Here is a 13,702-nt window from a genome sequence, read left to right as displayed (position 1 = left end):
GGAACTAGAGTCAGGAAGACCTGAGATCAAATTCTGCCTCAAATACATTCTGGCTGTGTGAACCTAGGCAAGTCATTTAACTTCTGCCTCAGTTTCTTCATCTGTAAAGTGGGGATAACAATAGCATCTGCCTCCCAGGATTGTTATGAAGATAAACTGAGGTATCTGTAAAGCACTTTGCAAACCTTAAAGTGCTATATAAATGCTAACTATTCCCATTTGATGGATAAGGGAATTGAGACCTACGGTCACACAACTAGTAAATGTCTGAAGCAGTATTTAAATAGTCCCTATCCTGACTCCTACTCTAGCGCTCTCTCTAAGATTCTATGTTGCTTCCTAAAATCTTACCTATCTTACCTTTCTGTAGAACAAAATTTCTTTACGTTTTTGTGTCATGAAATCCTTTGGAAGTATGGTGAAGCTTAGGGACTCCTTGGAATAAAGTTTTACAATGCATAAAATAAAATAAAACGCACAGGACTACTGAAGAAACCAATTATACTGAAATATAGTTATAAATTATGCACATGTATAAAATGCATCATTTTTATTGATTGTATGATATATAATTATGATCCTCAGGTTAAGACTTCTTATTGAATTGCTTCAAGTTAAAATCTCCCACAAATAGAACTTAAAAGTTTAGAAACTGATTTCCTTGTAACAATCCTGTGAGATAGGAAGTACAAGTGTTTTTATCCTCATTTGATAAATGAGTAAATTAAGGATCAATGAGGTTAGGTGACTTATTCAAGGTCACACAGTTAGTATCAGAATTCTTTTACACATACCTGTCGGAGCTTTCCTGCTATGAACAATTCCCTTAATCATTGGCTTAAGTTAAAGTCAATTTGATAAGTATTTATTCAGTCTCCATTCTGCTTCCCATATTGTCCTATTATGATTGGGTGATGCATAATAAGCATATGAATCTCTCAATTTAGTACTTTTAATCTAGTAAAGGAGAAATAACTCGCATATATAAAAGCTACAGAAAAATATAGAGAATTTAATTAATGGCAAAAATGTGCATTATTCTCAGAGGTCAGGAAAAAGTGATTAAAAGTAGTAGGGAAAGGCTTTAGGGAGAAGGGTGGGTTGGGAATGCGCTCCTAAGTATGGATGGGACCAGGGAAGAAAGAAGCTCCTTGAGCATAGTCCCTAGTCCAGGGATTCAGCCAAAGGGCCTCATTTGAGGATCTAGATGGACACATGTGGGCTCAAGGCCACAGGTTCCCCACCCCTGGACTAATCTATTGGTGTCTTTATATCCTTGGTGCCTAATTCATTGTCTAACACATAGTAGGGTGATTACAAATGCTTGGCAACTGATTGATTCTAGCTATTAGAGAGAAATAGGTTCTGGTTCCTTTAAAACATGGACTCCTGAAAGCAAGGATAATGCTCACTCAAAGTACAATTGGGGCACATTTGGTTTCAGGGACCTTTCCATCCTCATTTTGACATTCCCTTTGGTCTTTCTGGTTCCTCCCTCCCACCTATATGCATTGCTCCTAATGCTGCTCTCAGTTTGTTCTCCACTGTGTCAAAGCCCTTGGAGCTTCTCTCTCTGATCTGGACTTTTACTGCTCCCCTCTGCTCATCAGAATTTGCCTGTCCTGTGTCTTATTCTCTGAGGACATTAGTAAGGTAACATGTTAATGCGACATACTCATTTATGCTATAGGTTTTGTATATTATTCTTCAGTATGTTAGTGAATCTGTGGCCAAAAGAATTTTCAATGGTACAACTCTCAAACTGCTTAGGATGTCTTTTTCTATGGAAGTCTGGTTCTCATCCTCCTACAAAAACTTCAGGGAGGATTTCTCTGTGGTGTTGGAGACTTTCCTCAAGTCTAGTCTAAGATATTCATTCAATTTCTTAATTAAGAGAGCAATATTTGGTCTATCCATCATGCCATTTCTTATTCTCATTATATGACTAGTTTATCTCCTTTTCTGTTTGTTAGTTTTTCACCCTATGAAACAACACATGAAACTGATGGAGAAATGAAATATAACCAACTATGTAAGGACATGACAAAGTAGCCAGTTCTGTCTAGTGCAATAAAAAAAAAAAAAACTATTGTCCTTGGATAAGAGATGCTTGCAGCTTTGTCTAATTGGTTGTTTAATCCTTCTATGTTAGATCAATCAGACTTCTTTAACAATTGCAAAAGTATTTAGTAACTCCTTCTTCTTTCTTGCCCTTGAACAGAAAATATTTTATTCTGGTAACAAACCCTACTATCTGCTTGGCAAATATTCCTCCAGAATCTCTCTCTCCCATTTTCCCCTGGACTAATTCCCCCTTTCTCAACCCCTCCTTTTTCTGTGTAATGCTTTACTTATCTATCCTAAATTGTTCAGAATGCTGCTGAAAGGCTGTGTATTCCAAGCAGGCCTGAAGAGTTATAAAAACCAAATCTGTGCCCTAGGAAATAGGCTGCTGTGAAGTCCTCCTTAGCATGCTAATAAATCTTTTTTTTTCCTTTTTCATTTGGCTACTTGAGTTATTTGACCCTTATTGGATCTAGCTGGTGGATGACATTCTCCCTAGGCTATCCAGGAACTCAGGCTGAGAAATTCCTCAACAAAACACGCAAAGAATATCTTCCAACTTTTTTTGTGTGTATACTGTGTATAACTATTTATGGGAAGCCAGGTGGCATAGCGGATATAGCTCTGGGCCTGGAGTCAGAAAGACTCATCTTCATGAGTTCAAATTTGACCTCAGACATTTATTAGCTGTGTGACCCTGGGCAAGTCACTTGACCTTGTTTGCCTTAGTTTCTTGATCTGTAAAAAGAACTAGAGAAGAAGATAGCAAACCACTCTTGTATCTTCACCAAGAAAACCCCAAATGTGGGTCACAAAGAGTCAGAAACTACTGAAAAAAACAACAAAAAATTATCCTATACCTTTACAAGTTTCATATTTATTTGGATGTAAATTCTCCGAAGGGATAGACATTTTGTGCATGTGTGTGCATTTCTTAGTGCCAGGAACAAAGAAAGTGCTTAATAAATGCTAACTGATTAATTAATGACAAATTACAGTGTTAAATCTTCCAAGTAATTTTCCCTGAATCTCCTAGTTCTTTATACCAGTAGTGGTATAGTTAGACCTTGTAGGAGAAGTGTAAGGATAAGAAAGACTCTTGGAAACCTTCAAATCCTACTGTGTAGACAATTACTATATGTATGAGATTAGTCATTACCAGGAGAAAAAAAGAAGTGAAAGGTAAGAAGAAGATGCTGCTGATTCTGACTTGGTCCTGCAAAACCTTGCTATGTTTATATTCACTCTAAGAAATACCATTCCTGACCTGACTTTTCTGGACTTCTATTAGCAGTACTAATTTTATGCTTGAACAACACTATGTAAAGAATATCCCATCTCCATTGAGGCTTCTTAGATTTTGTTGAATTATGTTGCTTTTAGATGCCTCAGGAATTGGTGCTCTCAATGTCTATACTTCATATTATGAGATAATCACGTCTCAGAATGGATGATTATGAGAGGACTGCAGGATGTGCTTCGGTTTTTCTTGTTTGCTGGAGGGTTTTTTTGGGTTTGTTTTGCTTTGTTTTTGTTTTGCTTTGATTTTTGTCTTTGGGGGAAATTTCAGTTGCTACTTCAATGAGGATCGCTTTCCTTCCTCTGCAGAAATCTGCTCCAATATTGCATCATTGCATTCTCTTCACTTAACAGTGCTGGAGCCATGGCAGGCATTTAATACATTTTTTATTGGATTGACTTGGACCAGATCGAGTTTTGGTTCCATTTATTCTAATCTTTCCTCTCTGAACCCATTTTTTGTCTGTTCAAAATTGTTAGAAGGGAATAGAAATGCTAACTGAAAAGGTTTGGGGAAAAGAAAGAATGGAGAAACAACAGCTACTTTACCAGACTAGATCTATGCATTGTGTTAGGGTCCTATCTTCTTAGCTTAACTCACCAACCAAGATTTTTAAAAGAACTATACAGAAGAGGGTGCAAAGCAAAAGATAGGCAACAGATGATGAATATATAAGTGTAGCAGTATTATTTATACTATAATGTAGATATTTTTTAAAATGAACAATTCTCAAAGACTTAAGAACTCTCATTAATGCAGGGACCAACCATGATTTCAGAGGACTGATGAAAAAGAGCAAAGACTATGGCCCAATTTATGACAGCTAGATGATGGACTGATATAGAAAAAGTTTCTTCTTTGTTTCTTCTTTTCCTCCCTTCCTCCTTATCTTCCTTCTTTAATTCCTTCTTTTCATTCTTCCTTCTTTCTTTGCTCCTTTTGTGTAACTGAAAAAAATTATTTTAAAAATGCTGAAGTATTTATTGTCAACAAAGTAGAAACATGAAAATCCAGAGTGAGCTGAGGCTGAGAAAGAAAGAAAGAAGGAAGGAAGGAAGGAAGGAAGGAAGGAAGGAAGGAAGGAAGGAGAAAAGGAAGAAGGAAGGAAGGAAGAAAGGGAGGAATGCAGAGGGAGGGAGGAAGGAAGAAAGAAAGAAAGAGCTAAGGACAAAAAAAGGATGGTGAGTTTGTTTTGTTTTTAGCTCTATTACAAAAATAAAGAAGGAATAGTATTACTGCTTGGGGTAGCTGATAAAATGATGACTGACAAGATAAAGGTCAAGTTTCTTAATTCTTATTGAATTGCTTCAATCAGAAGCAAGTGCTTCAGTTGTCTCTTCCAAGAAGGACTTTTAGACCAGAAAGGAAAGAACAAAAATGGTTAATGGGAGTCAAAATGAATCAGGCTGTAGTAAGAAAGCACCTACCTGTACTGGATCATTTCATTACCCAAACTAATGAATAACAACCTTAGTTACTGAAAGAATTGTTGGGGTGTACTTCCCGAAGTACTATCAATGACATTTGAAAGATCATGGAGAAAGGAAGATGTATTGCAGGAATGATTCAAGGGATATACCTCAATTTAAAAAAAAAAGAAGATGGTGGAATGTTCAAACCAGGCAACTTGTTGTCAATTCTTCGGAATATTCTAGAACATTTATTAAAGAGCTGGTTAGTGCACATCTAGAAAAGGAAGCAGTGATCTCAAAGAACCATCAAGAACCATCTTCATCAAGAACAAACCTAATTTCCTGTTTTTGATAGGGTTGTTAAACTGCTAGATCAGGGGAATACTATAGATATAATTAACCTAGTTTTTAGAAAAAAACATTTAGTGAAGTCTCTCATGATATTCTCATAGAAAATCTAGAGAGATATGTCATAGATAACAGTATAATTAGCAGATAAATTTAGAACTTGAAGGGGCCTTAGAGGTCATCTCATTTAACCCCCTTATTTTACATCTCAGGAAAGTAAACCTACAAAGGTTAAATGACTTGTTCAAGGTCACAAAGGCAGAATGCAGAAAGGAGCAGAGCTGGGATTTGAACCCAAATCCCCTGACTGTAAATCCAATGATCTTTTCAACTCTGGCTCTCAGATTGAATTAGAACTAGTTAAATGGCCAGACATAGAGAGAAGTCATGGACTCTTCAACATCAATATGGAAGACAATGGTCCTTGGCTTTGTGCTATTGACCGTTTTTATCAATGACTTGGATAAAGCCTTTTTTAGCACACTTGAAGATAGGAGTAGCTAACCTATTTGATAACAGAGTTGGGATCTAAAGGCCTGGGAAGGCTAAAAAATTGGATTGATTCTAATGAAATGAAAGCTAAGAGGGGGAGAAAGTAAAGTCTTATACTTGAGCTCAAACAATTGACTTCACAAATACAAAATAGAGATGACATGGTTAGACAGCAGTTTGCCTGTGATGGGAGGGAAACACCTGAGGGTAATAGAGGGACTAGAGTTCAATATGAGACAATAGAATGATATAGCAGTCAAAAGGAGGTGGGTGGAGGAGAAAAACCTAATCCTCAAAACAAAAACAGTCTATTCTGATCATTCTTAACTAATCTTGGGTTACACTGAGAAGCATAACTTTTAGTAATAAGTAAGTGATAGTCTCCATACTCTGCTGTGGTCAGAAAACAATTGGAGTATTGTGTTTACTTCTTAGAATATATTTTAAGAAGAACATTGATAAACTGGACAGGTAACCAGAGGTAACCATGTTGGTTCATGCAATAAGAGGTATACTTGAAGGGATTAGTGTTATTTGGTCTGGAAAAGAACACTTGGGGTGAGGAAAAGGGACCACGGAAAGCTGTCTTCAAATACTTGAAGGACTGACATGTGGGAAGTGAATTAGACTTGTCTTGGAGTACTCTAGAGGAAATTACAGGGCAGCTAAGTGCTGCGGTAAATAGAGCACCAGGCCTGGAATCAGGAAGATCTGGGTAAAACTCTGGCCTCAGACACCTACTGTGTGACCCCGGGCCAATCACTAAACACTTATTTGCTTTAGTTCCTCATCTGTAAAATGGGGACACACTGGAGAAGGAAATGACAAGCCACTCCAGTATCTTTGCCAAGAGAACCCCATGGACAAAGTCCATGTGGTCATGTAGAGTGGGGCATATCAGAATAAATAAACTATAACAACAAGAGGGTATAATGGATGGAAGTTTCAAAGAAACAAATTTAGAAAAAACATCCTAAAAAATTTAAGTCTTCTAAATTGTATCACACTGTTAGGGAACTAATGGGCTCTCCTTCATGACCCTTTATTGGATATATTATTGGAGGAATTATTTTGGAAATATGGGGTTCCTCCCAACTTCTAAATTCTTTGTAATCCTGTCTTGAAAAAAGTGAGCATGTGACTAGATTGAAGCAGTAGCCTTCAGAAGGACTTCCTTGAGGAAAACTTATTTGTACCTTCAAATACAGAGACAATCACATTAATTTTGAATCTTTCGGAGTTAAGGAGAAGGTATAGATAATATAGCAAGAAGAAGCATTGCTATACTTGAGCTGATGAGAATGGAAGTAGAGACAGAGCTTAGTGATCCAGATCTTCTTTGGATAGGCGCTCCTCTCTCTCTCTCTCTCTCTCTCTCTCTCTCTCTCTCTCTCTCTCTCTCTCTCTCTCTCTCTCTCTCTCTCTCTCTCTTTCTCCCTCCCTGTCCCTGTCCCTGTCCCTGTCCCTCTCCAACTGCAAGGACCCTTGGGAAATGTAGTTAAGTGTCTCAAAGGAATTATTATATGGTTTAAAACAGCAACCCAACATGGAACAATCTGGTGAGGGCCTGAAGGAAGGAAAGATTTGAGTCATGCTGGTGACAGGACCTACAATGCGCATCGTCAGAAAAGCTGAAGGGAAGATTGAAATCTGATGGATAAAAACTGCCTTCTCTTGCCATAGAAACTCATTATTTTATATCTTGAGCTTACAATCATGAATAAATATTTCTATGGGGAAGGTAAATGAACTGAACTGTTCTTCAAGGAACTGAGAAAAATCAACAATGTTTCTCTCCCCTCCAAAATCCCCTCCCTCCTATGCTTCTTGTTATGTTCTCACTGTTCTTTTTGTCATTCTTATTCTGTTTCATTTCACACAAAACAATTAATCAAGCCAGATGTGATTTCCCTGTGTGTATTTGGTCCCCGGCAGATAGTGCAGATGGAGAAGTTTTCTCCATATGTGATTAGCGAGGAAGAAACCTTCACAGTATAAGACAGAGATTTCAGTCTCTGGCCAATGGTTAGAAGACATTTCTTCTCTAACCAGGAGGCTCAAGCCAGACAATTCAATTAATAACTGGCATTAAGAATCTATATTTTAAAGCTCTTTAAATTAGCAAAGAAAAGGACTTTTGTGGATGTGGGGACATTGCCCTGGCAAAAACTGAGAGCTTACATTTGTGATCTCTCGTCTTCTGGGTTGCTATGGAAATACAGTATCTTGGCTAGTCTGCACCCTTTATGAAGGGAGAGGTGGGAAGAACTGGAGGGGTAGAAGGGATTGTAGGGGGGAAGGTAGAAGGGCTAATTGGTTGTTTTCCATATTAGCAGAGCAGTCTTAAACAAAAACAAGTGCCAGCAGTAGAGCAATTGAGAATGTAGGGAAGTCATGCCCTCATGAAGTACAAAGAGTACTGAACAGCCACAAGAAATATTAACATCTGGCAAATGTAGCTTTGGGGAATTGCATTTTGGGGGAGGGTGAAAATTACAAATGGAGTTTAACATATTGGCAGCTCTAACTGTGATTGCTGCTGGTGATTAGATGGGCCAACCGAGAGTCTGATGAAACACAGGGCCAAGTACATCAGTTAGGTGGGCTCTGTGGCTAACAGGCTCAGATGGAGGCTCAGCACACTCATTGTGGTATCAGGACATTTCAGATCTAAACCTGTTCCATAAGTTTTTGTGGCTTTTTAAGGGGGAGGACTATTTCTTTTCTCTTTTTCTTTTCTTTTCTTTTCCTTTCTTTTCTTTTCCTCTTCTCTCTTCTTTTCTTGTTTTCCAGCATGTACCATAGTAACTGAAAATAGGTTCTTAATCAATGCTCATTGATTGATTGACAAAACATTGAAGTAAGCTAGTGACTGAAGTCAGAAAGGTACCATCCCAAGTAAGATCCAAAAACAGGTCAGGAAACTTTCTGTCCTAGATGGTTCGGAAGGAGAGCAGATCTCAGATTATATTAACAAGTAGTAATTATTCAGACTAATTGGTATTAGATGAAAAGACAAAAAGAAAAGTTTGATCACTAAAAGCCAAAGCCATTGACCTTAGAGACAAAGATTCAAAAGACAATCTGAGAATTATTGGTTTTCCCCAATATATGATAAAACAAAAAAGATTGATTACCATATTTCAGGACATCAAACATGAAAATTCATGAGAGCATGGGAACGCAGTATAAAGTGTTGATGAATTGAACTCTGGATGCTACCCAAGAAGAACTCATTCAGAAAGGGATTGTCAAGATCCAGAGCTTCCAGATCAAAGTAAAATTTTTTCAAGGACCATTCACTTACCAAGGGTGAAGTATTTAGTTCAGCCACAAACACTGAAAGCAGCCTGTATTGCTTTTGGGAAATTGTAAAGCCCTTTTACTGACCCAAAGCTTCCAATGAAAGCCAACACCTACTTGTCAATAATAACATTTTACCTGTGTTGCTCTATGGCAGTGAGACATAGAACACTCATCAATGCCTCCAAAGAATTAAGATGAGCACCCTACTGAGGGTGATGGAAAGGCACACAGTGAGTGGGAGCAGGCTGCAACATATGTACAAAGGGATGCGAGATCCCTTGCTTGCTGTGAAAGGTGGGGAGGGAGGAGAAAAGGCTTGTAATAGTACCTGTGGGGAAGGGGAGAGGAAATCAATAAAGGTAGAGTGAAAGAATTGTCTAGCAGCAGCCTTGTGGACCCAGCTGAGGTTATGTGCTATAAATTGGTAGAGAAAATGTTTTCTTTCATTATTTTAGTCACGTGCAGCAGAGTAGAAGCAGGGGAACTGGATCTTCCTGTGACAAGGGAAGGGAGAAATAATAAATTCTGCTGCTTTGACCTGGGGATGAGGAGTCAAGTATTGGGAAGGAGAGATATTTGGGGTTTATGCATGTAAGTATGTATGAGGGGAGGAAGGCAGAACCCAGCCTTAAAGTACTTAATAAGTGCTTTGTGGATTTCATTGGATCAGTTGCTAGTGAAGAAAGCTCCTTCTTTCACTCTCTACTTATTTTAATGCAGCTGAAAATCATATTAGCTCTTTACTCTGTGTCAGACTACATTTTATACCATAAATTTCATTTTATTATATTGGACCCATTGTTCTAACCTGTTGAGATCTTTGAAGATGCTGATTTTCTCATCCAGTGTGTTAGCTATCCTTCTCAGCTTCCTCATGTCATCCTCGTGGAATACATCCCCTAAAGATGTTTGCGCCCTGAGTAATTTCTATGGAGATTACCATACAGCTTCATTAGGATGTGTACTGGAATTGGGAAGGAAGGACTGAAGGCACTTCAATTTTCCTTTACCAATTTCATATCATGTAAAACTTCCTATGCCAGCATTTCCTGAAACATGTTCCAAAGAACACTATGTTCCAAGGAATATGTTGAGTTGTGTGAGATTTTGAGGCTAGTTATATTTCTCCCCAAAAATTAAATATAAAAGTACAATACATTAAAATACTTCTCACTCACTTCGTGTACTCTCTGTTCTAGTCAAATTGACCTGCTATACTTGTCGCACCCTGAACATTCCGTTCCATATCCCCACTTTGCTTGGTTTGGTTTGAGGTTTTTTTTTTCCTACGGGCTGTATCCCAGGCCTGAAATGCACTCCTTCCTCACCTATGCCACTTAGCAGCCTTAGTTTCCTGCAAGGCTCAGCTCCTGCTCCAGGGCCTGTCCTGGCAAGCCTTTCCAGATCTCCCTCGTTGTTATTATTCTCTCCTGCCTTAAATTATCTCGTATTTACTAATATGTTCATATATTGTAGTAAAGTATTAACTAGGCCAGGGCAGTGTTTTTCATTTTTGTCTTTGTGTCTCCAGCACCTATCACAGTGCCTGGCACATCGTAGAAGCTTCCTACATAATGAGATGAATTGAAGTCTTACATGTATCAACGTCAATCAATCAGCAAGCATTAAGTGCCTACTATGTGTAAGGCACTGTGGACTCAAGTACAAAGAATAGAACAATGAGCTTACATTCTAACTGGAAAAATAAGGATATGTACACTTAAATATGGTAGAAATGTAAACTAAATGAATACAAACTAATACAAAGTAGCATCCCCGGAAGACCCTTTTACCTTTAGGGTAATTCCTTAGCCCAGTACGACTCCTCGCCCTCCCACTAGCATTGATAGGGTCCATCAGCAAATTTCAGAAACCAAAGCATTCTGGAGTCAAATGAGTTTGGGAAAATGACCCAAAGCCATCTTGTACTCCTTTTTCACAGGCTTTGGCTCAGGGATCATTGGTTTGGCCTAGTTGGAGAACTAAAACTACATTTGAAAATCCAAGTGAATATATTCAAGTGGGACGCTTCTCTGCTTTGCCCAAGTCCCTTGCTGAAAATTTCCTTTTTTTCCCAAGTTCTGCTGGTAGCTATAAGGTCATATATACTCCTGTGAAATCAATGTCATTTAGGTCACAGGATGCCTTTTTGTGGGTCTTCTAAATCTTTATTAGGTTACTACTCATCTCGGTAGAGGGCAAGTAGAAATGCAAACAAAATTCTATTTTTGTAGGGGGTTTTCCTATGATTTCCTTGTGCTCTGAATATTGACAGAATAACTTCTACCTTTCCCTCAATAAACTTCAGGAACTTTTTCTTATTACATCCCCCCCCTAAAAAGAAAAAATACTGTTGTTGATTTTAGTGTATTATCTGATCCCTTATCTCATTTATATTTCATATCCTTCCTTTGTGGCACCAGGGTGCTATTTCTCTGGCAGGTTTTGGTATCTGTTTCAGGAGCTGGCTAACTGATTATAATCATGACGATGGTGATGATGACGATGATGATGATGATAACTAGCATTTATATCCTGCTTTAAATCTGCAGTGTGCTTTACAAATATTTTCTAATTTTGTCTTTACAGAAATCCTGGGAGAAACTGCTATTATTGTCCCCATTTTGCAGAAGAGAAAACTGAGGCACAGGCAGAAATTAAATGATTTGTCCAGGGTCACACAGCAACTACGTGTCTGAGCCAGACTTGAACTCAAGTTTTCCTGACTCCAGATCTTGTACTCTGTCCACTGAACCACTTTGCTGCCTGTAAAATGAATATCTTTATTTTTCAGTTTGTCTTAATCTCTTGAAATCCATTCACAAAATTATAAAGCATTAATACTGGCAAATGGGTAGCTAGATGGTACAGTGGTTAGAGTGCTGGGCCTGGAGTCAGGAAGATTCCTCTTCCTGAGTTCATATCTGATTTCAGACCCTTCCTAGCTGTGTGACCCTGGGCAAGCCACTTATTTTCCCCTGTCCCTCAATTTACTCATTTGTTAAATGAGCTGGGGAAGGAAATGGTAAACTACTCCAGTATCTTTACCAAGAAAATCCCAAATGGGGTCAGAAATTATCAGACAAGACTGAAACAAAAAAAAAAAATGTCATCCCATAAAGACTCAATGATTCCTATAAGATAGAATTTACCTTCCCAGTGATTTTTCATTTCATTGGCAAGGCAGTGCGGTACAGTGGATGGGGTAAGAACAGTCTGTGGAGTCAGGAAGACCTACTTCCAAGTCTTGACTCTAACACATACTGATTCTATTGGCAAATCACTTTGACCAAGATGTAAAACAGCAGGGGCTACCTTTATCAGTAGAGCTCCACAATCATGAAATCATGGGTCTAGGAACAAACAGAACCCAGGACTGAATAATCCCCAAGCTTGCTTCCAGTGCAGTGTTTTCCTTCTTACCAGTTTTTATGCTAAAGTTTTCATGCTACGTATTAGGCAATTTCTGGCCAGCGGCGTCTTAGAATTACAATCACAAAATTGTCAACAATAATAGCAATAGTAATATGGGCCTGTTGGGTTACAGGAAGTCTCCTCTGAGCACGAACAAGAAGCAGAGCATTCATTCAAGCCAGACCTCCAAAACTGGTGCTTTATTTTTAACATCCTCCAGCATCCCTTTTCTCCTATGCTGCTCCACGGTACCTAATAGAATGCAGGGCATATAACAGGTGCTTAATATGTATCGATTGGTTGATTGATTGACAGGAAATTTAAATTTACTGGAAGGACTAGTCTTACAAGTTGGAAGATTAACATGGTCCAATAAATATCTTCTCCATACTCCCACTCCCCACCACTGGTTGGTTATGTGTGTCTAAAATTCTATTATTAGCATTTCATTCCTTTGATAATATAGAAACAATCGATTTTGTATTTCATGAGTGTATGTATATATATATATATATATATATATATATCAGTGAATATATGTGTGTGTACATATATATACATATATATATATATATATGTATAAAGAGAGAGAGAAAGAGAGAGAGAATACACACTGCCTGTGTGTATTTGTTCACTTCCATCTCTAGGTGTTGGTTTTCTTATCTATAAAATCAAGGTTTTTACTAGTTGAGGTCTCTTTGAGCTCTAAATATGAGGATCTTCAATTAATTTATTCATTCATCAACCAAGTGCCATGTTTAGTGTCTACTATAACAGATCATAGACTACCCTTCAGCATTTCTAAGTCAGCCTTATTACTGCTGCATTCTTATAATCCTTTGCTTTTATTCAGCTGTAACCCTGAGAAGATGAGAAACGTGGCTCCAACCAGTCAAGTGCTTGCAAATGTTTACGAACTTGGGGGGGAAACAAGTAGGGAGGATATGTTCTTCCTCCAGTTTAATCTGCATTATTCAAATTTTCTCCATCATTTTCTGACTAGACAATTAGCAAAACCATCAATCAAATCCATATTTGTAGTATTTGCTGATTTCCAAGGTGTAAATGCTCGCATTGAAAATCTAACAAACAACTCTTTTCAAGTTGCCTCCAGCACATCCTTGGTTCAAGTCTTTTCTCTTTTTCAAAGACAACTTCATGAAATAGAAATGACACTGAATCTAGATTCAGAAGATGGGAGCTTGAATCCTTGCTATTTTGCTGTGTGACTTTGTTTAAGACATTATTTCTGAATTCGACTTTTTTCGTTTCCATATAGCACCTAGGATACTTGTTCTCACTCATGAGTCCCCAGGAAAGCTAACCCTGGAGCAAAATAAATGTTTTCCTGATTTTAAAAAAAAAA

This window comes from Trichosurus vulpecula, chromosome 1, assembly GCF_011100635.1.
Source record: "Trichosurus vulpecula isolate mTriVul1 chromosome 1, mTriVul1.pri, whole genome shotgun sequence".
In the NCBI taxonomy this organism is placed as follows: domain Eukaryota; kingdom Metazoa; phylum Chordata; class Mammalia; order Diprotodontia; family Phalangeridae; genus Trichosurus; species Trichosurus vulpecula.
The sequence above is the reverse complement of the archived record's forward strand: the minus strand, read 5'-3'. Positions refer to the sequence as shown.